At 35.0% G+C, this 26630-nt stretch overlaps 1 protein-coding gene and 1 pseudogene across 8 annotated transcripts in view; one reads left to right on the forward strand and one right to left on the reverse strand.

The window, feature by feature from the left end:
* LOC108031926 (probable chitinase 10) overlaps positions 1-24446 on the reverse strand; it is an 86979-nt gene extending 62533 nt beyond the window's left edge. For 3 of the 8 annotated variants that reach the window (XM_050890307.1, XM_044094623.2, XM_050890304.1), the window contains exons 1-2: positions 24328-24434; positions 19346-19402 (exon numbers count right to left, since the gene is read on the reverse strand). The gene's annotated coding sequence lies outside the window, so the exon portion shown is untranslated. Of the gene's footprint in view, positions 1-19345; positions 19403-24312 lie in introns of all 8 variants that reach the window. The other 5 variants (XM_044094624.2, XM_050890309.1, XM_050890305.1 and 2 more) reach the window with 5 other exon arrangements.
* Positions 1702-16558, forward strand: LOC108031919 (probable chitinase 10; annotated as a pseudogene).
* Positions 24447-26630: the final 2184 nt, after the last annotated feature.

Genomic DNA, 26630 nt, shown 5'->3' on the forward strand with positions numbered 1-26630 from the left:
TGATTGAGCTTTGATTTCTACGTCACAACCAAAAACCCATGATTCGTGACCAGTTATGACTCTCTGGAGAAAATTTAGGTCGTCACCGACAGAATCCAATAGCTCCAGAGAATTGTCAATGCGATGCTGTTTTTAGTCGAAACTGAGCAATTTTGGTACAAAAACCGAAGACAAGCCAAAACACGTCCACGCCCTCAGCTATTGTCAAAAACCTACTGTACATTCAAATTGTACGAAATTGTCAACATAAGTGAGAGTCATGAGTACCAACATAAGCCACCAAAAGATACAAAATCAAACATACGTAGACCGCAAAAATTCAATTCGCGATACTTTTTAAACAAATTACGAATGTGTATTACAGCAAAAGTGAATAAAACGGATATGATATCAAACAAAACAAGAAAAGAATTTAACTTCGGCAAGACGAAGCTTGTATACCCTTGCAGTTATATGAAATAATCAATCAAATCAAAGATATCATTTTTTCATAAAATGTTCTTACTCTATTTTGCGATTGTTTTTATGGCAGCTATACGTATAGTTTTCCGATTTGGTAAAATTTAATTCGAAATTCAGAACTAATTAAAAAAAGCTATTTCTAAGAATAGGAGCTTATATGTCAAAAAACACCGACACTATAATTTGTTTCATATTATTTTCCCACCAATTTTTTGATCGTTCGTATGGCAGCTATAAAAAATGCTATTGCCAAGAATAGGAGGTTATTTGGTAAGGAAAACCAAAGATATAATTTTTAAGAATTATTTTTTTCGATTATTCCTATGAGAGCTATAAGATAAAGTTGTCCGATCCGGCTGGTTCCGACTTATATACTACCTGCAATAGAAAGAAGACTTTTGGGAAAGTTTCAGGCCGCTAGCTTTAAACCTGAGAGACTAGTTTGTGTAGAAACGGACGGAAAGACGGATGGACAGAAGGACAGACGGACGGATAGACGGATACGGGTAGATGGATTCGTCTAGTGATGCTGCTCAAGAATATATATACTTTATGGGGTCCGAAACGTCTCCCTTACTTCGTTGCAAACTTCTGACTGAAATTATTATACCCTCTGCAAGGGTATAAAGGGTATAAAAAAATGTGATCCTCATTATAAGTAATTAAGGTATAACTAGTGCACATTTCCTGATAACCATTGCAAAACTACGTTTAGTTTAATTGGGAATGGTTCATAATTGGTGTATGTTACGTTTTAGTATATGAATGCACATATTGAAATCCAAATTATTATGAGCTTTTCGGTGAATGAAGCCCTACCTGAGAACAATTGCGAAATTAGCAGCAGTTGCTTGTACATTTTGAAATCAAAGTCCTTTTAAGGGAATAATGTGCTTTTTATTGTTAAAAGAAGCGCATTTTCTTGAAACCATTGCAAAATTTCAACAATTACTGCGGAACAGGTCATATTTGTATTTATTTAAATTTTATTATTATTATTATTATTATTATCTAATGCTAACTTATAGTTAAAACTTTAAGCTAACAGTGGGTTTATTCTAGAGCTATAGCAACAAAAGGCCTTAAGCTCGCTTATGGTAATTTAGTAGTGATGATTATATTTTACAATTTATTATATCTTATATAATATGTTCGAATTATTAAGAAAGAGTAAGATTTTCTGGGTATTGATTAAAGTAGGATTTGATATAATGTGGAAAGGGTTTTGGGAGTTGAACGATGCAGTTCTTTGGAGAGTAAGGGCGGGGCATGAGGTAATAATATGGGTTAGGCTTATTGGGCTGATGTTGCACAGGGGCAGAAAGAGGAAAGGTTTTTATCAATGTAATGCGCATTGGTGAACTTGGTGTGTCCAAGTCGTATTCTGTTAATAATAATTTGTTGTCTTCTATTCATTTCGTGTTTGTGTGGGAATGTTAGGGGTTTTACAAGTTGGTACCAAGGAGATGCTGTTTCCAAGGTTTTTATCAGTTCATTATCTAAGGGGGGATTGAAGGCTAAGTTTGGCAAATGAGTCAGCAGTTTCGTTGCCTTTTATTACTATGTGGCTAGGAATCCAAATAAGGCTTATTTTTGGGAAGTTTTTGATTATGATGTATCTTATTAATGTAATGTAGTAGGAGTGTTTATTAAGGGTTTTAATCGAGTTAAGGGAGGAGAGGGAGTCGGTGCAGATTGCGTGTTTTCAAGACTTTCCTTGACAAAGTTTTGTGGCTTCTAGGATGGCAATGATCTCGCTCGTATAGGAGGAAGAGTACATTGGTAGTAGACCGCATTTTAGAAGGTTATTTTCATCAGTAATACGGAATCCAGATATATTTATATATTATTTTTACTTAATTTGGCTGTAAGGAAGTTTCGTTTTTGTTCTAATGTGTTTGTTTTAGTTTCTAGTAGTAAGTTCTTTACTGGTGTGGTTGTGGTTCTTTACTGGTGGGTGTGCTCCTAAGGCTGCTCTTAGAGCTGCGTTTATTGTTGTTTTTAAGTAGTTTAATTTAGATTTGGGACAATATCCGTAGAAAGGTAGCCAATAATCGATTTTTGAATTGCGGATAGATTTAATAGTATTGATAAGAGTGGTTGTGTTACTGTTATATTTAAGGGAAGAGAGATGTTTAATAATATTTAGAGTTTTTGATAGTTCTGTTTTTAATTTTGTAATACGGGTGTTCCAGGTGTATTTGTTGTTAATAGTAAGTCCTAGTATTCTGAGGGAGTTTGTACTGGGAAGATTTGTGTCACCTGTATATAAGATCCTTATAAGATGGAAATCATCGGCGTATGCTGTTAGTTTTATTTCTTTGTGTAAGGAGATAATATGGGAGAGAGTGTTGTAAGCTAAGAGAAAAAGAATTACTGAGATTGGAGACCCCTGGGGTATGCCATTGTTAAGTGGGAAAAAGCTTGAAAGGTTGTTGCCGGATTTTATGATTATTTTTCTGTTTGTCATAAAGTTAAGGACATAATTTAATATGCGTTTGCCTATTTTCCATTCCTTCAGCTGGTTAATTACGGAGTGGATGCCTATTTTGTCAAATGCCTTGTTGAAAGCAAGAGAGATCAATGTGACGTGCTTCTTGAGGGAAAGGGATCTTGTTGCTATGTGGTCTACTAAGAGTAGACTGTCTATAACAGATCTTCCCCTTCTAAATCCAATCTGATTGCTGTTGATTAGGTTGTTATTTAAAACAAACCACCACAGTCTCTTTGCGATAATCTTATCAAGTGTTTTGGCTAGGCATGAATTTAGGGATATCGGGCGGTACGATTTGATGTCTGTTTTGGGTTTTTGGGGTTTTAGGATGGGAAGTACAAGGCTATGTTTGTAGGCTTGAGGGATTGAGGAATCTGGGATTAAGTTGAAATGGTTAAGGACTCTGTGTTTGATTGATATGGGGGAGTTGTTGATCATAATGTATGAGATGCGATCTAATCCTGGAGTTTCGCCTTTCAAGGAGTTGAGTGCGCTGCTAAATTCAATGAACGAAATGTCCTATTCTATTTCTAGTGCAGTTTTGGAGGGTTGGTAGTCTAATGTGTGGTTTAAGAGGAATTTATTAGTGCGGAAAGTTGGAGAAAAGTTACCGTCGTCGGCTTCTTTGGACCAGGCAAGTCCAAAAGAGTTAGCGATTTCACTTTGGGATGTTCTGGGGCTGGGGAAAGAAGGGTCGTTAATGCAGTGTATGTGCTTTGTGTGGTAAAGGCCGCAAAGGCGTCTGATGTTGGACCATGTTCTCGCTGGAGATGAGAAGGGACTAATATCGGATGTGAAATTAAAAATAGAGATTCGTTTGGCTTCTCTAATGGCTTTCTTTAGTTTAGCGTTGGCTCTTTTGTATTCTATTATATTATACGTAGTAATGTTACGTTTTAGTATTGACCATTTAGACGATTTGGCATTCTTCAAAACTGTTCTAGGGAATTGAAAAGTAGAGTTCTCGGGGATTGATTGGTGCGCGCTGTGGATAATAATTTTTCTTAACAAAGCTGCTTCTTTATTGACATTTTCGCTCGGTGGCTTGTCAGTAGAATTGATACGAAAAGATTTTTTGTATGCTTCCCAGTTTGCTTTCTTTAAGTTAAAGGAGGGTTTGGAGCTGTAGGATGAGGGGGAGGCATTAAGGTTCATTGAGATTAAGATAGGGAGGTGATCACTTCCGTAGAGGTCGTCTATTGTTTCCCAGAGGAATTCTGGGGCTATAGTGGATGAAGAAAAGGATAGGTCTATATGTGTGGAAGAGTTGTGAGTGGAGAAGTGGGTGGGGCTTTTGTCGTTTAATAAAATGTAATCTGAACGGTCTAGGAATTTGGCAATAATATTGCCTCTGGTATTAGGGCTAGGAGAGCCACAGTAGGGGTGCCAACTATTAAAGTCTCCGAGGACTAAAGTGGGTGTGTTGTCGAAGCAGAGGACGTTTCCTAGGTTACTTCTGTTAAAGGACTTAGTTGGTGAAATGTAGACTGATATTATGTTTAGTTTAAGTTTTGTATCTATTGAGACTCCAGTTGCTTCGAAGTCTTGGGTGATTGAGATTTGTCTTTGAGATATTGAGTTATGTATTAGTAGAGCTGCGCCCCCGTAAGAGTTGGTGCAGCATTGTTGGTAGAGTGTGTAGTTAATGGGAATGGGTAGAGAGTTAAAGTTGGTTATGTGTGTTTCTTGTAGGGCAAGAATTAGGAGGTTAAAGGTCTTGATCAGGGTTTGGAGTTCAATGTAGTTGTTCCTATATCCATGGATGTTCCATTGAATGCTTTTAAGCATTAAATGTAAAGAGAAGGTGTATTACTTAGTACTAATTTGAGTGATTAATAAATAAAGTTCCTTGGCAGTGTTGTTTGGGTTACTTGGAGTGTTTTAGATGGTTTGTATTTACTGTTTTCGATTTGTCTGCTTTGCTTTTAGCCTTTAGGGGTATAGCCAGAGGGTTGGTTTTTTCTTTGTTGTAGCTTCTGAGAGTGCGGTCTGAGGTTGTAGTATTTGTACTGGTTCTGATAGATTCTGTTGTATCAATTTCGATGTCGCCCTCGCTTGGAGTTTGTGGGGTAGGTTCCATGATGTCGTCGTATGTCGTGATCTCACGAGTATTCGATTTATCCAGAACTGGGGCGATAGAATTTGATGGGGGTTGTGCTGCAACTCGGGAGTAATGAGTGGCCTTGTGGAAGTGACGTTGGATGTATATTTTTGATGCGCTTTTGAAGTCAACATTTTCTAATGTTTTTATAGCCATTATTTCTTTTTGTTTAATAAATATTGGGCACTTATAGTCCAATGGGCTATGATGAGGGTTGTCGAGGTGTTTGCAGTTGATGCAGAATTTAGGCTTGGTGCAGTCTTCGTCGTCGGGGGAGTGAACTTCAGAGCAGTTTGAGCAAGTTTTATCGTTATTGCAGGCTTTGGTGGGGTGATTAAATTTTTGGCAGTTTCGGCATTTAAGAGGTCGAGGAATGTGTGGTCGAATTTTGACACGTTCATATACAATACTTATGGTTTCGGGTAAGGTGGTGGTGGCGAAGGTGAGAATGATGAGTCCGGTTTCTTCAAGATTGTTGTCTTTCTTTCTAAGTATTTTATTTGCTTCAGTGACGTTTTGCGCCTTGAGTTCATTGAGAATATCTTCATTGTTTATGTATCGGAGGTCATTGGAATAGATGACTCCTTTTGAAAAGTTAAGTGTTTTGTGTTCAGATGCTTCAACTTCAAAGTCGTGGAATTTGGTGAGTTTCATTAGCCATTGAGCTTGGAGTAGGTCTTTGGTTTTGACAAGAAGAGTACCTGCTTTGGTTTTTGAAACTGACGTTACTTCCCCGCAGCATTTATAGTCGATAACTTTTTTGATAATGAATGGACTAACTTTTTCAAAGGATGCGATGTTGTCTTTTCTTCTTAATGACGATGAATTTGGGTGTTTGGAAAGGTGCTTTTTCTCGCGGTGTGGTTTGGTTTATGTCTGGTGGTCGTGTCATGGTTGTTGTTGTTGGGCTGCTGCCCGATGCACTTGCACTTTAGTAACTGTTCAGATGCAGTAATTGTTTTTGCTTTAGTTGGCGAGTTTGCTTTGAGGTCTTATTTGTTTTGACAAAACTGGTAGGTAATAGTTGCAGATTACACTTGCGTGGATTTGCCTATAGCACGTCTTTACTCTTCGAAGTCTAGATTGGTACTGTTAATTTTTATACATTTATGCACATATTCAAATCAAAATATTTGAGGTGTAGTATGCACACACATTGAATACCCACACTCGTATAAGAGTACTTAAAGGGTATACTTTGTTGTATACCTTGGCCCTCACACAGAAAGTGCCAGTGTCAGCATAATTGTCACTCGCCGACCTCACTGCTATACATAAGCGCAGTTACAAGACTTATGTAATTCTCCGTACCTCTTAAGAAGTAATTGAAAAATCAGAAACTCTTAAAACGTTGAAGCTCCAATTAAATAAATATTGAAACATCCAAATAAAATCCATGGACGTAGTCGTATTATTTTGGGAATCCGGAATGCACAGCAATCAACATACTAGTTATATTGCGACCGGGACAAAAGTGTAAGCCCGAGTAAGTAAATGGATAGGTGAAACGCAAGGACAACACACAAAAAAAGTCTGAGTGAGCAGATTGTAAAGCATTAATTAATAAAAGCGAATAGCGTACTTAAGGTGGTTGTTCTATCCAAACACCTCGACGCGTACGATATTCCCGAAAAATATTGCTACTTTGACTGAATCTCTGTTATTGCGTATGATTACCACGGCCATTGGGGCAAGCGGACTGGTCACGTATCGCCAATGTACGACCACCACAAAAAAACGATAAACTTTAACGCAAATTTTTCATTAAACTATTGGATACAGAATTAATTATATCAAAATCGGACGACTATATCATATAGCTGCCATAGAAACGTTCGGAAAATTAGGTGGAAAAAATGAAAAAATTATATCTTTGGTGCTTTTTAAAATATAACCTTCTAAGCTTGGAAATAACATTTTTTAAATTTTTAAGAATTTCGAATTCAATTTAATAAAAATCGGACTACTCTAACATATACATAGAAGTAAAAAAAATGGTCTAAAAGAATGAAAGAATTTATTTTTAATATCCCTGAAGTCAGCAACAATCCTTAAAAATTTTACATGGTGTTACTGAAGTTAATTTTTTCTTATAACTGCAAGAGTATACAAACTTCGGCTTGCCGAAGTTAACTTCTTGTTTGTTTCTTGTTTGAAATTTGATGTTTTTGAGCATATAACATCCTACGTTTAGAAATACATTTTTTTAATTAGTTCTGAATTTTGAATTACATTTTATCAAAATCGGACGATTATTTAATATAACTGCCAAAGGAACAATCAGAAAATTGGTAAAAAAAAAAAAATAATATAACAAACATAATATCTCTTGTTATACCCTTGCAGAAGTTTGCAACGCAGTGAAGGAAAGGACCCCATAAAGTATATATATTCTTCTATTGTTTCTTTTTTGAAATTATATCTTTGGTGTTTTTGAGCATATAACATCCTACGTTTAGAAATACATTTTTTTAATTAGTTCTGAATTTTGAATTACATTTTATCAAAATCGGACGATTATTTAATATAACTGCCGTAGGAACAATCAGAAAATTGGTACAAAAAAAAAATAATATAACAAAAATAATATCTCTTGTTACACCCTTGCAGAATTTTGCAACGCAGTGAAGGGAAGGACCCCATAAAGTATATATATTCTTGATCAGCATCACTAGACGTTCTAGCAATGTCCGTCTGTCCGTCCGTTTCTACGCAAACTAGTCTCTTAGTTTTAAAACTAAAGGTCTGAATCTTTCCCAAAAGTCTTTTTTATATTGCAGGTAGTATATATGACGGAACCAGCCGGATCGGACAACTATATCTTATAGCTCCCAAAAGAACTGTAAGGAAACAAAATTAAAAAAAAATTATATCTTTTTTAAATAACTTTTTTTAATTCTCAATTCTCAAAAACAAACGTAATTTAATTGAATTAAAATGAATCAAAATCGACGACTCTAACAAATAGCTGTCAAAGAAACGGTCAGAGAAATAATGAAATTTTTTTTTTTTTTAATATTACTGAAGCCAGCAAAAATCCTTAAAAATGTCACAGGGTGTTACTTATTTTTGCTCCCTTTCCTGTTTTTAAATTAATTTTTTTAAGAATTTGGAAAAAATTTGTTTTAAAAAAAATTAATTATTTATAACTATATTATTCCGAATTTGAATATTTCTTCATAAGATAATTTCGACTTAAATGGCTTATCAAAAAGATAAAACCCATTTCATCCTCATATGTGTTTTAGCAGTGATAGAGCAAAGATTTATGAAAACCCAAGTCAGATGAATACATACAAGCTTTAATCAGATCTTTAGCAATAGTTTTTGGTACATTGTTTTTTTTTATAAAAAAAAATTATAAAAAAATAAAATATCAAACAGTACCTTGTAGAGTATCGTGACGAACAAACTTGGGCAGCGCAGGAATCTCTAGAATCTGCATGCCTAATCCCAGTATTGCATCTTTTATAGTTTTCGAGAACACAGATATCAGACGGAAATAGATAAATCGAATCGGCTATTGACTGATTAAGAACAGATATACTTTATAGGGTCAAAAACACTTCCTTCTTCCTTCCTACCCATATGGGTTTGGCTAAATCGACGACTACTGATGCATTACTATATATCCCTATGTACGGCTGTCAGTGTGCGATGGCAAGTAAATCATAATTCAAACAGTACCTTGTGGTGTATTGTGACGTAGTACTGTAGCGTATGAAGATTTGTTTTTGTTTTATGCTTACATAATTATAAATTTTTGTTTTATTTTTTTGAACTAGACCTAATTTGTTAAAACTAAGCAGAGAACTGAAGTATAAATTTGTCAAGTATTAGCACTTATTAGTTTTTAGTGTTATATGTTACATTTCTTACCCTTTTTTAAGAGTCTATAATTTTATCAGTTCGGTGTAGGGTAACCTTTTAAAAGTAAAAAAAAAAGTTTGGTTTACACAAAAAGATGCAGTACCCCTAAATTTTAACCATCAAGTAATATTCAGCTTTAAAGCTTATTTAAAATATAAATTTGTGGAGAAGTGTGCTGCAAGCAAAAGGGCGATTATGCTATCGCTTATCATCGAGAAGTCACTTCTTATTAACTTCTGAAAAATAGAAATGCCATAGTACACACGCAAGTCAAACTTGCGCTGCGCAGGAAGCCCAGAAATCTGCATCATGAATATATATAATTTATGGGGTCAAGAATATAAATACTTATGGGGGCCAAAAACCACGCCCCTGCAATCGAAGAAAACTATCAGCAAAACCTTCACACTAAACCAAACTTGGCGTGTTTTTTTCGGTCTTGGCTCGTGCGGCAGCTTCCATTAGAATGATTGAGCTTTGATTTCTACGTCACAACCAAAAACCCATGATTCGTGACCAGTTATGACTCTCTGGAGAAAATTTGGGTCGTCACCGACAGAATCCAATAGCTCCAGAGAATTGTCAATGCGATGCTGTTTTTAGTCGAAACTGAGCAATTTTGGTACAAAAACCGAAGACAAGCCAAAACACGCCCACGCCCTCAGCTATTGTCAAAAACCTACTGTACATTCAAATTGTACGAAATTGTCAACATAAGTGAGAGTCATGAGTACCAACATAAGCCACCAAAAGATACAAAATCAAACATACGTAGACCGCAAAAATTCAATTCGCGATACTTTTTAAACAAATTACGAATGTGTATTACAGCAAAAGTGAATAAAACGGATATGATATCAAACAAAACAAGAAAAGAATTTAACTTCGGCAAGACGAAGCTTGTATACCCTTGCAGTTATATGAAATAATCAATCAAATCAAAGATATCATTTTTTCATAAAATGTTCTTACTCTATTTTGCGATTGTTTTTATGGCAGCTATACGTATAGTTTTCCGATTTGGTAAAATTTAATTCGAAATTCAGAACTAATTAAAAAAAGCTATTTCTAAGAATAGGAGCTTATATGTCAAAAAACACCGACACTATAATTTGTTTCATATTATTTTCCCACCAATTTTTTGATCGTTCGTATGGCAGCTATAAAAAATGCTATTGCCAAGAGTAGGAGGTTACTTGGTAAGGAAAACCAAAGATATAATTTTTAAGAATTATTTTTTCCGATTATTCCTATGAGAGCTATAAGATAAAGTTGTCCGATCCGGCTGGTTCCGACTTATATACTACCTGCAATAGAAAGAAGACTTTTGGGAAAGTTTCAGGCCGCTAGCTTTAAACCTGAGAGACTAGTTTGTGTAGAAACGGACGGAAAGACGGATGGACAGAAGGACAGACGGACGGATAGACGGATACGGGTAGATGGATTCGTCTAGTGATGCTGCTCAAGAATATATATACTTTATGGGGTCCGAAACGTCTCCCTTACTTCGTTGCAAACTTCTGACTGAAATTATTATACCCTCTGCAAGGGTATAAAGGGTATAAAAAAATGTGATCCTCATTATAAGTAATTAAGGTATAACTAGTGCACATTTCCTGATAACCATTGCAAAACTACGTTTAGTTTAATTGGGAATGGTTCATAATTGGTGTATGTTACGTTTTAGTATATGAATGCACATATTGAAATCCAAATTATTATGAGCTTTTCGGTGAATGAAGCCCTACCTGAGAACAATTGCGAAATTAGCAGCAGTTGCTTGTACATTTTGAAATCAAAGTCCTTTTAAGGGAATAATGTGCTTTTTATTGTTAAAAGAAGCGCATTTTCTTGAAACCATTGCAAAATTTCAACAATTACTGCGGAACAGGTCATATTTGTATTTATTTAAATTTTATTATTATTATTATTATTATTATCTAATGCTAACTTATAGTTAAAACTTTAAGCTAACAGTGGGTTTATTCTAGAGCTATAGCAACAAAAGGCCTTAAGCTCGCTTATGGTAATTTAGTAGTGATGATTATATTTTACAATTTATTATATCTTATATAATATGTTCGAATTATTAAGAAAGAGTAAGATTTTCTGGGTATTGATTAAAGTAGGATTTGATATAATGTGGAAAGGGTTTTGGGAGTTGAACGATGCAGTTCTTTGGAGAGTAAGGGCGGGGCATGAGGTAATAATATGGGTTAGGCTTATTGGGCTGATGTTGCACAGGGGGCAGATAGAGGAAAGGTTTTTATCAATGTAATGCGCATTGGTGAACTTGGTGTGTCCAAGTCGTATTCTGGTAATAATAATTTATTGTCTTCTATTCATTTCGTGTTTGTGTGGGAATGTTAGGGGTTTTACAAGTTGGTACCAAGGAGATGCTGTTTCCAAGATTTTTATCAGTTCATTATCTAAGGGGGGATTGAAGGCTAAGTTTGGCAAATGAGTCAGCAGTTTCGTTGCCTTTTATTACTATGTGGCTAGGAATCCAAATAAGGCTTATTTTTGGGAAGTTTTTGATTATGATGTATCTTATTAATGTAATGTAGTAGGAGTGTTTATTAAGGGTTTTAATCGAGTTAAGGGAGGAGAGGGAGTCGGTGCAGATTGCGTGTTTTCAAGACTTTCCTTGACAAAGTTTTGTGGCTTCTAGGATGGCAATGATCTCGCTCGTATAGGAGGAAGAGTACATTGGTAGTAGACCGGATTTTAAAAGGTTATTTTCATCAGTAATACGGAATCCAGATATATTTATATAGTATGTTTACTTAATTTGGCTGTAAGGAAGTTTCGTTTTTGTTCTAATGTGTTTGTTTTAGTTTCTAGTAGTAAGTTGTTTACTGGTGTGGTTCGGTAGGCTCCTAAGGCTGCTCTTAGAGCTGCGTTTATTGTTGTTTTTAAGTAGTTTAATTTAGATTTGGGACAATATCCGTAGAAAGGCAGCCAATAATCGATTTTTGAATTGCGGATAGATTTAATAGTATTGATAAGAGTGGTTGTGTTACTGTTATATTTAAGGGAAGAGAGATGTTTAATAATATTTAGAGTTTTTGATAGTTCTGTTTTTAATTTTGTAATACGGGTGTTCCAGGTGTATTTGTTGTTAATAGTAAGTCCTAGTATTCTGAGGGAGTTTGTACTGGGAAGATTTGTGTCACCTGTATATAAGATCCTTATAAGATGGAAATCATCGGCGTATGCTGTTAGTTTTATTTCTTTGTGTAAGGAGATAATATGGGAGAGAGTGTTGTAAGCTAAGAGAAAAAGAATTACTGAGATTGGAGACCCCTGGGGTATGCCATTGTTAAGTGGGAAAAAGCTTGAAAGGTTGTTGCCGGATTTTATGATTATTTTTCTGTTTGTCATAAAGTTAAGGACATAATTTAATATGCGTTTGCCTATTTTCCATTCCTTCAGCTGGTTAATTACGGAGTGGATGCCTATTTTGTCAAATGCCTTGTTGAAAGCAAGAGAGATCAATGTGACGTGCTTCTTGAGGGAAAGGGATCTTGTTGCTATGTGGTCTACTAAGAGAAGACTGTCTATAACAGATCTTCCCCTTCTAAATCCAATCTGATTGCTGTTGATTAGGTTGTTATTTAAAACAAACCACCACAGTCTCTTTGCGATAATCTTATCAAGTGTTTTGGCTAGGCATGAATTTAGGGATATCGGGCGGTACGATTTGATGTCTGTTTTGGGTTTTTGGGGTTTTAGGATGGGAAGTACAAGGCTATGTTTGTAGGCTTGAGGGATTGAGGAATCTGGGATTAAGTTGAAATGGTTAAGGACTCTGTGTTTGATTGATATGGGGGAGTTGTTGATCATAATGTATGAGATGCGATCTAATCCTGGAGTTTCGCCTTTCAAGGAGTTGAGTGCGCTGCTAAATTCAATGAACGAAATGTCCTATTCTATTTCTAGTGCAGTTTTGGAGGGTTGGTAGTCTAATGTGTGGTTTAAGAGGAATTTATTAGTGCGGAAAGTTGGAGAAAAGTTACCGTCGTCGGCTTCTTTGGACCAGGCAAGTCCAAAAGAGTTAGCGATTTCACTTTGGGATGTTCTGGGGCTGGGGAAAGAAGGGTCGTTAATGCAGTGTATGTGCTTTGTGTGGTAAAGGCCGCAAAGGCGTCTGATGTTGGACCATGTTCTCGCTGGAGATGAGAAGGGACTAATATCGGATGTGAAATTAAAAATAGAGATTCGTTTGGCTTCTCTAATGGCTTTCTTTAGTTTAGTGTTGGCTCTTTTGTATTCTATTATATTATACGTAGTAATGTTACGTTTTAGTATTGACCATTTAGACGATTTGGCATTCTTCAAAACTGATAAGTTTTGATTCCACCACGGGACTGTTCTAGGGAATTGAAAAGTAGAGTTCTGGGGGATTGATTGGTGCGCGCTGTGGATAATAATTTTTCTTAACAAAGCTGCTTCTTTATTGACATTTTCGCTCGGTGGCTTGTCAGTAGAATTGATACGAAAAGATTTTTTGTATGCTTCCCAGTTTGCTTTCTTTAAGTTAAAGGAGGGTTTGGAGCTGTAGGATGAGGGGGAGGCATTAAGGTTCATTGAGATTAAGATAGGGAGGTGATCACTTCCGTAGAGGTCGTCTATTGTTTCCCAGAGGAATTCTGGGGCTATAGTGGATGAAGAAAAGGATAGGTCTATATGTGTGGAAGAGTTGTGAGTGGAGAAGTGGGTGGGGCTTTTGTCGTTTAATAAAATGTAATCTGAACGGTCTAGGAATTTGGCAATAATATTGCCTCTGGTATTAGGGCTAGGAGAGCCGCAGTAGGGGTGCCAACTATTAAAGTCTCCGAGGACTAAAGTGGGTGTGTTGTCGAAGCAGAGGACGTTTTCTAGGTTACTTCTGTTAAAGGACTTAGTTGGTGAAATGTAGACTGATATTATGTTTAGTTTAAGTTTTGTATCTATTGAGACTCCAGTTGCTTCGAAGTCTTGGGTAATTGAGATTTGTCTTTGAGATATTGAGTTATGTATTAGTAGAGCTGCGCCCCCGTAAGAGTTGGTGCAGCATTGTTGGTAGAGTGTGTAGTTAATGGGAATGGGTAGAGAGTTAAAGTTGGTTATGTGTGTTTCTTGTAGGGCAAGAATTAGGGGGTTAAAGGTCTTGATCAGGGTTTGGAGTTCAATGTAGTTGTTTCTATATCCATGGATGTTCCATTGCGGTCTGAGGTTGTAGTATTTGTACTGGTTCTGATAGATTCTGTTGTATCAATTTCGATGTCGCCCTCGCTTGGAGTTTGTGGGGTAGGTTCCATGATGTCGTCGTATGTCGTGATCTCACGAGTATTCGATTTATCCAGAACTGGGGCGATAGAATTTGATGGGGGTTGTGCTGCAACTCGGGAGTAATGAGTGGCCTTGTGGAAGTGACGTTGGATGTATATTTTTGATGCGCTTTTGAAGTCAACATTTTCTAATGTTTTTATAGCCATTATTTCTTTTTGTTTAATAAATATTGGGCACTTATAGTCCAATGGGCTATGATGAGGGTTGTCGAGGTGTTTGCAGTTGATGCAGAATTTAGGCTTGGTGCAGTCTTCGTCGTCGGGGGAGTGAACTTCAGAGCAGTTTGAGCAAGTTTTATCGTTATTGCAGGCTTTGGTGGGGTGATTAAATTTTTGGCAGTTTCGGCATTTAAGAGGTCGAGGAATGTGTGGTCGAATTTTGACACGTTCATATACAATACTTATGGTTTCGGGTAAGGTGGTGGTGGCGAAGGTGAGAATGATGAGTCCGGTTTCTTCAAGATTGTTGTCTTTCTTTCTAAGTATTTTATTTGCTTCAGTGACGTTTTGCGCCTTGAGTTCATTGAGAATATCTTCATTGTTTATGTATCGGAGGTCATTGGAATAGATGACTCCTTTTGAAAAGTTAAGTGTTTTGTGTTCAGATGCTTCAACTTCAAAGTCGTGGAATTTGGTGAGTTTCATTAGCCATTGAGCTTGGAGTAGGTCTTTGGTTTTGACAAGAAGAGTACCTGCTTTGGTTTTTGAAACTGACGTTACTTCCCCGCAGCATTTATAGTCGATAACTTTTTTGATAATGAATGGACTAACTTTTTCAAAGGATGCGATGTTGTCTTTTCTTCTTAATGACGATGAATTTGGGTGTTTGGAAAGGTGCTTTTTCTCGCGGTGTGGTTTGGTTTATGTCTGGTGGTCGTGTCATGGTTGTTGTTGTTGGGCTGCTGCCCGATGCACTTGCACTTTAGTAACTGTTCAGATGCAGTAATTGTTTTTGCTTTAGTTGGCGAGTTTGCTTTGAGGTCTTATTTGTTTTGACAAAACTGGTAGGTAATAGTTGCAGATTACACTTGCGTGGATTTGCCTATAGCACGTCTTTACTCTTCGAAGTCTAGATTGGTACTGTTAATTTTTATACATTTATGCACATATTCAAATCAAAATATTTGAGGTGTAGTATGCACACACATTGAATACCCACACTCGTATAAGAGTACTTAAAGGGTATACTTTGTTGTATACCTTGGCCCTCACACAGAAAGTGCCAGTGTCAGCATAATTGTCACTCGCCGACCTCACTGCTATACATAAGCGCAGTTACAAGACTTATGTAATTCTCCGTACCTCTTAAGAAGTAATTGAAAAATCAGAAACTCTTAAAACGTTGAAGCTCCAATTAAATAAATATTGAAACATCCAAATAAAATCCATGGACGTACTCGTATTATTTGGAGAATTCGGAATACACAGCAATCAACATACTAGTTATATTACGAGCGGGACAAAAGTGTAAGCCCGAGGAACTAAATGGATAGAAGAAGCGCAAGGACAACACACAAAAAATTCTGACTGAGTAGATTGTAAAGCATTAAATAATAAAAGCGAATAGCGTAGTTAGGTCTATCCAAACATCTCGACGCGTACGATATTCCCGAAAAATCTTGCTATTTTGACTGAATATCTGTTATTGCGTATGATTACCACGGCCATTGGGGCAAGCGGACTGGTCACGTATCTCCAATGTACGACCACCACGAAAAAATGATAAACTTTAACGCAAATTTTTCATTAAACTATTGGATATAGTGAGGAATCGATCGGCGGTAGCTGATAAAAGGAGTTCCCATGTACGGCCAGTCATTCTCTCTAGTTGATACAACTAAGCACCAGCTAAATGCGCCCACCTACGGTGGCGGTAAAGCAGGCGAAGCCACATTGGCTAGAGGGTTTTTGACATACTATGAGATCTTTTTGAATATCTGCCAGCATAGGTGGAAAGTTGTAAGGGATGCAAAAGGTCGGATGGGACTCTACGCCTACCTGGCAGATCAGTGGGTCTCATTTGACGATGCCCCCATGGTTCCGCATAAAAGCGAATACATCAAGGCAATGCGCCTTGGAGGTGCTATGATCTGGGCACTCTATCTGGACGACTTCAAAAATTGATGTGGATGTGAATCTTATCCTTTACTCAAAGCCATTAATCGAGTGCTCAGAGGCTTTAGAGCTCCCCAACCAAATAGATACTCATCTGTCAACTTATATAGCTGTAGTAGTTTTGTCGAATGTGCGCAAAATATATCTTTTAGATTCAACTTAGCTAAGGGTTGCGATGTTTAAAAGTAAGTATTATATTAGCCCTCTCCAGAAGGTGCGTACTTGGGCCGCTATTTTGTTTCTGGCCACTCAATGACTGCTTTTTATTTCCGCACATTAATGGAAAAATTTGTGATTATGGATTTTTGTCGCCAGCAAATGCTGTGAAATAGTAAATAAAATCTATATTTTAAAAAGTCAAAGTTGACATTCTTATTTGTTTTGAGTGCAAGCAAAAGCGTATATATCATGCAGGGGAATACTTTGAAAAACAAGACACAAAGCTGAAATCGAGTTACTCGACCATCGGATAAATGTTTCTCAGCTTTGGTAATGATGGAGGCAGAAAGATTTAAGAGTTTTCTTGTTTTGGCCAAACAAGAACTATTTACGAGGCAATTACATTTCAGTTTTTCAAGCATAAAAATGTGGGCCTCACAGTTTTTTCGGTTTATGACCGTTAGAGTAGGCGTGGCGAACCTTTTTAGGTCAGACATTACCAAGACAAGCAAATATTTTTAAAGTAATAATATATAGTATCACTGTAAACTCACCAGGAGAGTGCTCAAAGGCGAACACTATATATACGCGAGAAATAAAAATCTAAAGTAATCGTCCTATTCTTTTGACTGATACATCAATCGAAAGGTACTCTAAGAAAATTAATTGGTTTGGGAGAAAAAATGGCGAAAGTGTCATACCACGCCCACTCTAACATCCACTAACTGCCCGAAACTGTGACGATTGACCTAAAAAGAAGTAGTTGGAAAGTGGAACTTTACAATATCGATAATTACCAAAACTTATTTATACCCATTCCCCTTTTGATCTTTTAATCTGAGTAACGGGTATCTGATAGTCAAGACACTCTACTATAGCGTTCACCTTTGTTTTTCATAAAATTTTTCCACCAATTTAGTACGTTTCTATGCCAGCTTATGATATAGTCGTTCGATTTTAATAAAATTAATTTCAAAATTTCAGAATTAACTGAAAAATGTTATTCCTAAGCGTAAATCTAAAAAATTTGTTTTCCAGATTATTCCTTTTGTAGCTATAAGACATAATTGTCCAACATAATTGTTCCGACTTCCAGCAAAAGAAATAGGGCTTTCGGCAAAGTTTCAGCCCGATAACTATAAAACTGAGAGACTAGTTTGCGTAGAACCGGACGGACGGATGAACATGACTAGATTGACTCTAGTGATGCTGATCAAGCTGCTGTGGTCGGAAACGTCTCCTTCACTGCGTTCCAAACTTCTAACTGAAATCATAATACCTTCCGCCAGGGTATAAAAACAAAAAAGGAAGATAGCTTCTGGAGGCCAATGTTTCTATTCCCTTACAGGTTGTCAGATCTTTCCGGGATATAGTAAGCCAAAAATGATTTACTAAAATGTTAAGACAATGTAACGTTTTATTTTCCTACCAACTGTGTTTACCGAAAACAAAAAAAATCATTCCTATGGCTTTTTTTTACATTTTACTCGAAATTACGAAAAGAAGAATTTCCAAGAGTTTATGTTAATATGTATGGTCGGGAACGCATTTTTTACTGCGATGCAAACTTTTGATTAAAATCATTATACACTCTGCAAGGGTCTACAAAAGTTATTTAAAATAATTTTCAGGGTTCTAATGTCTAGATATACCTTAATAGGTTATGACGACATTTTGTAATCGCCGCTAGGGTGTAGACTATAATCTCGGAAATGTCAAATTGTTGCTTGCACACCTTGATCTCCCTTGTGATCTCTCCAAGAATTTCCGGATAACGTCAAAAGGCATATAACGTTGCCATAAACTACATTTACATATATTTTTCGATAAATAAGCAAACACATCTGTCAGGATTTGGGCGAAGATTTGGCATGCAGATTTCTGGACTTCCTGCGAAGCGCAAGTTTGATTCAGCCACGCCCAGTCTAGTGCCCACATTCCGCGAACATCTGTAGCACCCGCAGTTTTTACGATAGAAGCAAAAATTTAACTGAAATATGTTTGTCTTATCAAAACCTATCGACTGATCTATAAAAACGTGACACGTCCACTCTAACGGCCACGAACAGCTTAAACGCTTAAATCTGTCTGCCGTCCACATAACATCTACTGAAATAGCCGGTAGGTGTCCCTAAAAGCGCTTTGCTGCATATATATCTCCATTACCAATTTTTCGATCGTCCGTATAGCATCTCTATAATATAGTCTTCCGATTTTGATAAAATTTAATTCGAAATTCAAAACTATAAAAACTGTTATTTCCAAGCGTAGGAGGTTGATATGATAAAAAACACAAAAGACGGACAGACAAATATGGCTAGATCGACTCGTTTACTGACGCTGATCAAGAATATATATACTTTATATGGTCGGAAATGTCTCAAGGCACTCGACTATACCGTGTTTCCTTGCCAATTCTGCGGTCAAATGTGGCTTTCGACCACGGTGATAGTATAGGGGAGGGTAGGGTAAGGGGACTAGCGATTCGTTTTTATACCAGTTACTCGTAGAGTAACGTGGTATTCTAGATTGGTCGTAAAGTATGTAACAGTTAGAAGGAAGAGTTTCCGACCCCATAATGTATACATATTCTTGATCAGGATCACTAGCCGAGTGGATCTAGCCATGTCCGTCTGTCCGTCCGTCCGTCTATCTGTCCGTCCGTATGAACGCTGACATGTCATGCTTGAACGAATGAAAAACAAGTGACACTCCATATAGACAATTGTATGGGATGTCAGCTTTTTCCAAATGAAAATTCAAATGAACATTTTTCTATGTCATTTCGGATTTTACTTGTTTTATACTCACTGGTTGTATGGCTTGTCACCTGCAAGTGGAAATCCTGAATATTTTAATAGAGTTCACCTATAAAAATATTGAATTCAAAATACATTCATATTTATTTAATTAGTACTTTATTTTAATTAGATTGTGTTATTTAAGTTTTCTGTTAAATTAAAGTTATTGTTAGTTATCCAATTTTTTTTGGATTTGTTAAGTGTACCCGTTACTCGTAAAGTAATATAGATATGTGTATATATATTCTTAATCAGGATCACTAACCAGTCGATGTAGCCATATGGCTAACTATAAATGTTAGAGCAATCAGATTTGGCATGCAGATTCATGGGCTTCCTGCGCAGAGCAAATTCGTTTCAGCAGAGTGTCACGTCCATAATTCACAAAAATCTGTAGCGCCTACAGTTTTTATGAAAGAAAACAAATTTTAACTGAAATGTATTTTTTCATCCATACCTATCGATTGCCACGCCCACAAGCTGTCCAAAACGGTGGTGGCAACAGTTTTCATGTTTGAACAATTTTTTTTTGCTGAAACGCATTTGCCTTATCAATACCCTTTGATTGACCTTAACCTGAAACGACGCTTTGAACTGTCTGCTCTTAGTTGGCGCTTAGCAACATTGCTTTACTGCTTATATATCTCCATTTTCCTTTTGCTCCCTCAAGCTGAGTAGCGGGTATCTGACAGTCGAGGCACAAAAAAAACATGTTTTAGTTGTATACATTGCTTGTATATTTACTTTTTTCGAAATGCTTATAACACATTGCGGGTTTTCTATAGGCATAAAACATATCATCATGCCACCTTCGGGTAACGGAACCAGCATTTTCTAGGTTATGTTGTAAAACCTATAAAACACCTTAAAAAGCGACGTGCTTTAAACCTATATCAACGTACCTGACTTTATTATTCATAGATATCACTTTTATCAATAAATCAAAATGTTTTGCAGCGCACAATTTGAACAGCCTGCTGCTTCTCTTTTCATTACTAAAACAGAATGTACCAGGTCTTCTTCTCCTTTTGGTTTTTTTTTCTGAAGATCACGGAGTGGCGCTGAAAAAAGGACCAGCCAAAGGTTGTCTGTCCTAGCGCCGAGAGTGGTCAAATTATAATACACAGAAAGAGAGGAAAATCTCCGAAGATCTGCCTCTCTTTATTGCACGATCGCTTTTGTCGGCACTCTTCTACACTGTGTCGACTTCTCTGCTAAAGTCAACAGCAGCAGAGTTTTACGCAAAAAACGGAAAAACAAAAAATGTTTTTTCCGTCTGAAATGTCACCCCGCGCCTATTCAAAACTGAAGAGTTGTTTTCAAAAGTGTAAGAGAAGAAAGTTAGTTTATCTAATGAGCCTTTTTCTGTTGAAGTACAATTCAAAATTCTAACGGAGCTAAGTCCTACAGCTTTTACCATCTTTTTTATCTTTTATCTTTTTTCCACTTTCAAAAATTGTAGGGCAGGGGACCGTATAAAAGCAGAAAGTTACTGTTGAGCATATTTCCGTTAAGTTACGATTCGAAATTCCGACGGAGCTAAATAAGTTAATTTTTGTAAGAAACTTTGATTTAACTGACGGCGTATGTTTATGTAATCTGGTAATATTGTATGAAATTTTACACAAAAACAACGATAGCAATTTAAATGCCTAAAAAATAAGAAAGGAAGTTTGTATTCCCTTACAGTTATAAGAAATAATAAACTTTAGTAACACCATTTGAAATTTTTTAGGATTGTTGTTGACCTCAGTGATATTGAAAACAATTATTTAATTCTTTTTTCAGACCATTTTTTTTACATCTATATTTTAGAATACGCCGATTTTAATTAAATTGAATTCGAAATTCTTAAAAATATAAAAAATTATATTATAAGATAATACGTTAAAAAGCCCCAAAGCTAAATTTTTTGTTTCTGATATAGTGTCCGATTTTGATAATATGAAAACTCCGGATTGCCAAAGTTAACTTTTTTTCTTGTTTCATATTATTTTTCCACTAATTTTCCTATCCTTCCTATGGCAGCTATTTGATAGTAGATTTTGATAAAATATAATTCAAAATTCAAAACCAGTTAAAAAATGTTATTTTCAAGCGTAGGAGGTTAAATGTTAAAGAAGAAAGGAAGTTAACTTCGGCGAGCCAAAGTTTGTATACCCTTGCAGTTATAAGAAATAATCAACTTTAGTAACACCATGTGAAATTTTTAACGATTGTTGCTGGCTTCAAAGATAATAAAAAAAAATATTCCATTCTTTTTTTTCAGACCATTTTTATGACATCTAAATGTTAGAGTAGTCCGATTTTTATTAAATTGAAATTAAAAATATAAAAAAATATATTTCCAATATTATAACATAATATGTCAAAAACCCCCAAAGATATAATTTGTTTCATATTATTTTTCGATCGTTCCGACGACAGCTTTATGATATAGACGTCCGCTTTTGATAAAATTTAATTCGAAATTCAGAACTAATTTAAAAATGTTATTTAAAGCTTAGAATGTTATATGTTGAAAAATGCCAAAGATATAATATTTTCATTTTTTAAAATTTAATTAAATTTTAATAAAATTAAATTCGAAATTCTAAACCAATTAAAAAAATATTATTCCCAATTTTTATACCCTTGTAGACGGTAGGAAGGAGACGTTTTCGACCCCATGAAGTATATATATTCTTGAACAGCGTCACTAGACGAGTCGATCTAGTCATATCCGTCTGTCCATCCATCTGTCCGTTTCTACCCAAACTAGTCTCTCAGTTTTAAAGCTATCCCAAAAGTTTTCTTTCTGTTCCAGGTAGTATATAAGTCGGAACCAGCTGGATCGGACAAATATATCTTATAGCTCCCATAAAAACTATCAGGAAAATATGAAAAAATTATATCTTTGGTGTTTTTTAACATATAAACTTCTAAGCTTGGAAATAACATTTTTAAATCAATTCTGAATTTCGAATTAAATTTTATCAAAATCGGACGATTATATTATATAGCTGCCATAGGAACGATTGGAAAATTAGTCGGAAATCATGAAATAATTATTATATCTTTGGTGTTTTTTAGCATATAACCTTTAAAGCTTTAAAATAACAATGTTAATTAATTCTTAATTTCGAATTAAATTTTATCAGAATTGGATGACTATATCATATACTGTAGTAGGAACAATCGGAAAATTGGTGGGAAAATAATGTGAAACAAATTAATTTGGAGCTTTCATACATATTTTCTTATAATATTGGGAATATAATGTTTTATATTTTTTAAAATTTCGAATTCAATTTACGAAAAAAAAAATATTGATGTAAAAAAATTGTCTGGAAAAAAAGAATGAAAATTTTTTCATTAAAAATTGCACATGGTGTTTCAAAAGTTGATTATTTCTTATAACTGCAAGTGTATACAAACTTTGGCTTGCCGAACTTAACTTCCTTTCTTGTTTTATATTATTTTACCACTAATTGTCCGATCGTTCCTATGATAGCTATGTGATATAGTCTTCCGATTTTTATAAAATTTAATTCAAAATTCAGAACTAATTAAAAAAATTTATTTCCAAGCTTAGAAGGTTATATGTTAAAAAACACCGGCTGACTTTTTCTTCTGACTTATATACTACCTGCAACAGAAAGAATACTTTTGTGAAAGTTTTAGCCCGATAGCTTTAAAACTGAGAGACGAGTTTGCGTAGAAACGGACGGACCGACGGCCATTGCTAGATCGACTCGTCTAGTGGCTCTGATCAAGAATATATATACTCACTGCGTTGCAAACTTCTGACTGAAATCATTGTTCCCTCTGCTAGGGTATAAAAATGTGTCACTCTTAAATAGCGCAACATAAAAAATTCCCAAGTACCATAAACTGTTAATAAAGATCTCTTTTATACGTGCATATTAACCTGATTTTATTTTCAACTCATCTTTGCTCTAGCACTCTATTAAATAGGTTTGCTGATTTGAGCACCACTTTTTTAGCGAAAATGACCTAACAAACAAATTGGGTAACTTCTCTTTAATATTCCTATAAATACATTCACGACACGATAAGAGGAGTCTACTGCTTTTATTTTGAATTTTGTCGTGGGATGTTGGATCTCATATTTAGATTGCGTAGCTTTTTATGCAGTGCAAGCTTATTATCCGAATGCGCCCCACCCATTCTAAAGCCACACTTTAAAGATTTTGGAAAAGTTAAAGTGGGATTTTGTTTTGCTCATTGATATATAGAACTTGTTCAAATCGAAGCATTCCATAAACGTTTATGACCAAATAGTGCAACCGCCGCTAGTCTTCGCCCTGCAATATCGAAAACTATAGCTTTGATACTTGCGTATCTTTATTTTGCTGGTAATTGATTTTTGATAGTTGACTTTAAGACTACCAGGACCAAACAATTTGTGGGTCTTGATTTCTATTTTAGACATTGATAATTTTTTACTGCTAACTAGCAGTATGAACCGGTTCCCCTTTTGTTAAAAAAATTCTCTTTGAAACTCCAGACAACGAGCGTCAAAGACACGATAGCTAACATTGCCAATGTCAAAGATATGTTACCTAAAGAAGAGCTGGAATGTACAAAAAGAGGTTCGACAAGTTTTGAGATAAGAACCTTTGATAAAGTAAGAACCAAGTCGGGTTTTGAATTGTTGCTGGAGTTCATTGAACTCCAATAACTTTTTATTATTTTCTTTTCCTCATGCTTTTACGATGTCGCAACTGAACATGTTCACTACTGGTCCAGGTTTTTGGAATTTATTTTTAATCGAAGGAGAACCTTTTATCGCTAAATTTAAATTCTTCAAGCGTATGTACATATGTATTTGCTAAGACCTCGTGCTGCTCAGCTAGCAAATTCTGATGCACATCACGTAAGTCTTCAAAAACTCCAAAAATCAGCTTAAGTATAATTCAGTTTTTTCATGCTTTTATTCTATTGTAACAAAGAATGTGTCCAGGCCATATTTACCTGACCCACACTCACTTAGATGTTCAGTGGTAAATCCAACAACTTGCTATCTTTCTCCGCATCCGACTTCACGCGCACGCGATTCAATCAAAACTGTTGTCGGACTAACTGAGGATGACTCTATTTATACTGCAGTATGCCAATGGATAACGTAGTATGATTTTTCGGTAAAGAGTTTGCAGCTTAAGCTTAGTAATATTCATAGCCGTTATAGAAAGAAAGTAAAAAATAATTTAAAAATAATAAACAAAATCGTAATATTTATCGTTATATAGGATTTTATTTACGCACGCGACTTAAATTCAATGTAATATTTAGAGAGGAAAGAATTAACAACTAGAATAAAATGTAAACGTCTTAATGGACGTCTTATACGCCTTTTATACTAAGAATAAAATTTCGTGCCTTATATACTAAAAATTTTAAGAATAAAAATAATAAGTTTTCCTTTTACATACATGGGCCGTTCTTTTACAAACCGATCATCTTTTTTAAGTTGACTTTTTTCATTTGCCTGGAACTTTTTTTACATATACTATTCGGTAAACAGGTAAATACGTATATCAGGATTTGGCCAAAAAATTTTTTTTAGTTAGATTTTTTTTAAATTTGTAAAAAAAACTAGTTTTAAAAAGTACCCTCTGTTTGCAAGTCTATATCTCCATCTGTAGTTTTCCGATTAACTTCATGTCTTTTGCACAACATTTTCTGAAACCTCTTCTTTTTAGAAATTTAGTATAAGATATTTAATATCTTAAAAATTAAAACTAATTTTAAAAAATGTTAAAACTGTTGACACCACAAAAAAAAAAATTATTTGAAAATGTGCCCTTATATACATTTCAGAATTATCAACAGAAATACAAACGTCAAAGAGTTCTAATGGGAGAGAGCGAGAAGGCTGCTGAAAATATCAGAGGGCTTATTACATTAAATTCGATATCTTGAAAACAAAACACCGTTCCAACATATATAAAAAACGGATTGTCGGTGACAAATGAGGGCATATTTTAAAATAAAAATTAAAATAAACATTTATATATTTTCTTTAATAAAAATTTTGTGGGTTTAAAAGAATTTATTTAAAAAGGAGAGGTTTCAGACGATTTTATGCAAAAGACATGAAATTAATCGGATACCTACAGAGGAGAAACAGACTTGCAATAAGATGGTGATTTTTAAAAACTAGCTTTTTTACAAACTTTACAAAATTCTAGCCAAAATATAATTTTTTCGGCTAAAATCCTGATACACCTGTTTACTTTTCTCCGAATTCCGTAAAAAAAATTCAGCAAACCGAAAATTTGAAAATGTTTTTTGCCAAATTCGTTTGGTGAGACGAAAGAAAGTTAACTTTGGCAAGCTGAAGTTTGTATACCCTTGCAGTTATAAGAAATAATCGAAATAATTCGAAATTCAGAACTAATTAAAAAATGTTATATCCAAGCTGAGAAGGTTATATGTCAAAAAGCACCAAAGCTATAATTTGTTATATATTATTTTCCCACCAATTTTCCGATCGTTACTATGACAGCTATATGATATAGTCGTCCAATTTTGATAAAATATAATTCGAAATTTAGAAATAATTAAAAAATGTTATTTCCAAGCTTAGAAGGGTATATGTTAAAAAACACCGATGATATAATTTTGTCCTATTATTTTACGACTAATTTTCCGACCGTTACTATAGCAGCTATATGATATAGTCGTACGATTTTAATAAAATTTAATTCGAAATTCAGAACTAATTAAAAAATTTTTGTTTCTAAGCCTAGCAGGTTATATGTTAAAAAACACCAAAGATATAATTTTTTCATATTATTTTACAAATTTTCCGAACAATCGGAACAATATGGTAGCTATATGATATAATCGTCCGATTTTAATTTGATCATAATCATTTGAAATTTAGAGCTAATTTTTTATTAAATTCCAAGCTTAGAATGTAACATATTCATCGCAAAAGTTGATATCAGAACTTTTGTTTGCTTGAGTTCGATCCTTTTTACCTCGTTTAGAGGTGTTTTTGTTTGCTGTGATATACCTCATGGAAATAAGTATACGAGTATGTGCACTTTTTAATTTTATTTTATATTCTCTAAAGTTAACGGTACAGTTTTTGTAAGTACGTAGTTTTGTATTCTTATCTTTTATAAACATCTCCTAATTCAATATTTTTTAATCAGCGGAACGTAAGTAAAATAGATTATTTATCCTTGTAGAATAAAATAATTAATATTAAGTTTAATTTTACGGTAGAATGCCACGTAGTTTACATTTCTCAGAGGAAGATCGCGGCATAATCAAAGGACTGG

Source organism: Drosophila biarmipes, unplaced genomic scaffold (genome assembly GCF_025231255.1).
Source record: "Drosophila biarmipes strain raj3 unplaced genomic scaffold, RU_DBia_V1.1 ptg000019l, whole genome shotgun sequence".
Lineage (NCBI taxonomy): Eukaryota > Metazoa > Arthropoda > Insecta > Diptera > Drosophilidae > Drosophila > Drosophila biarmipes.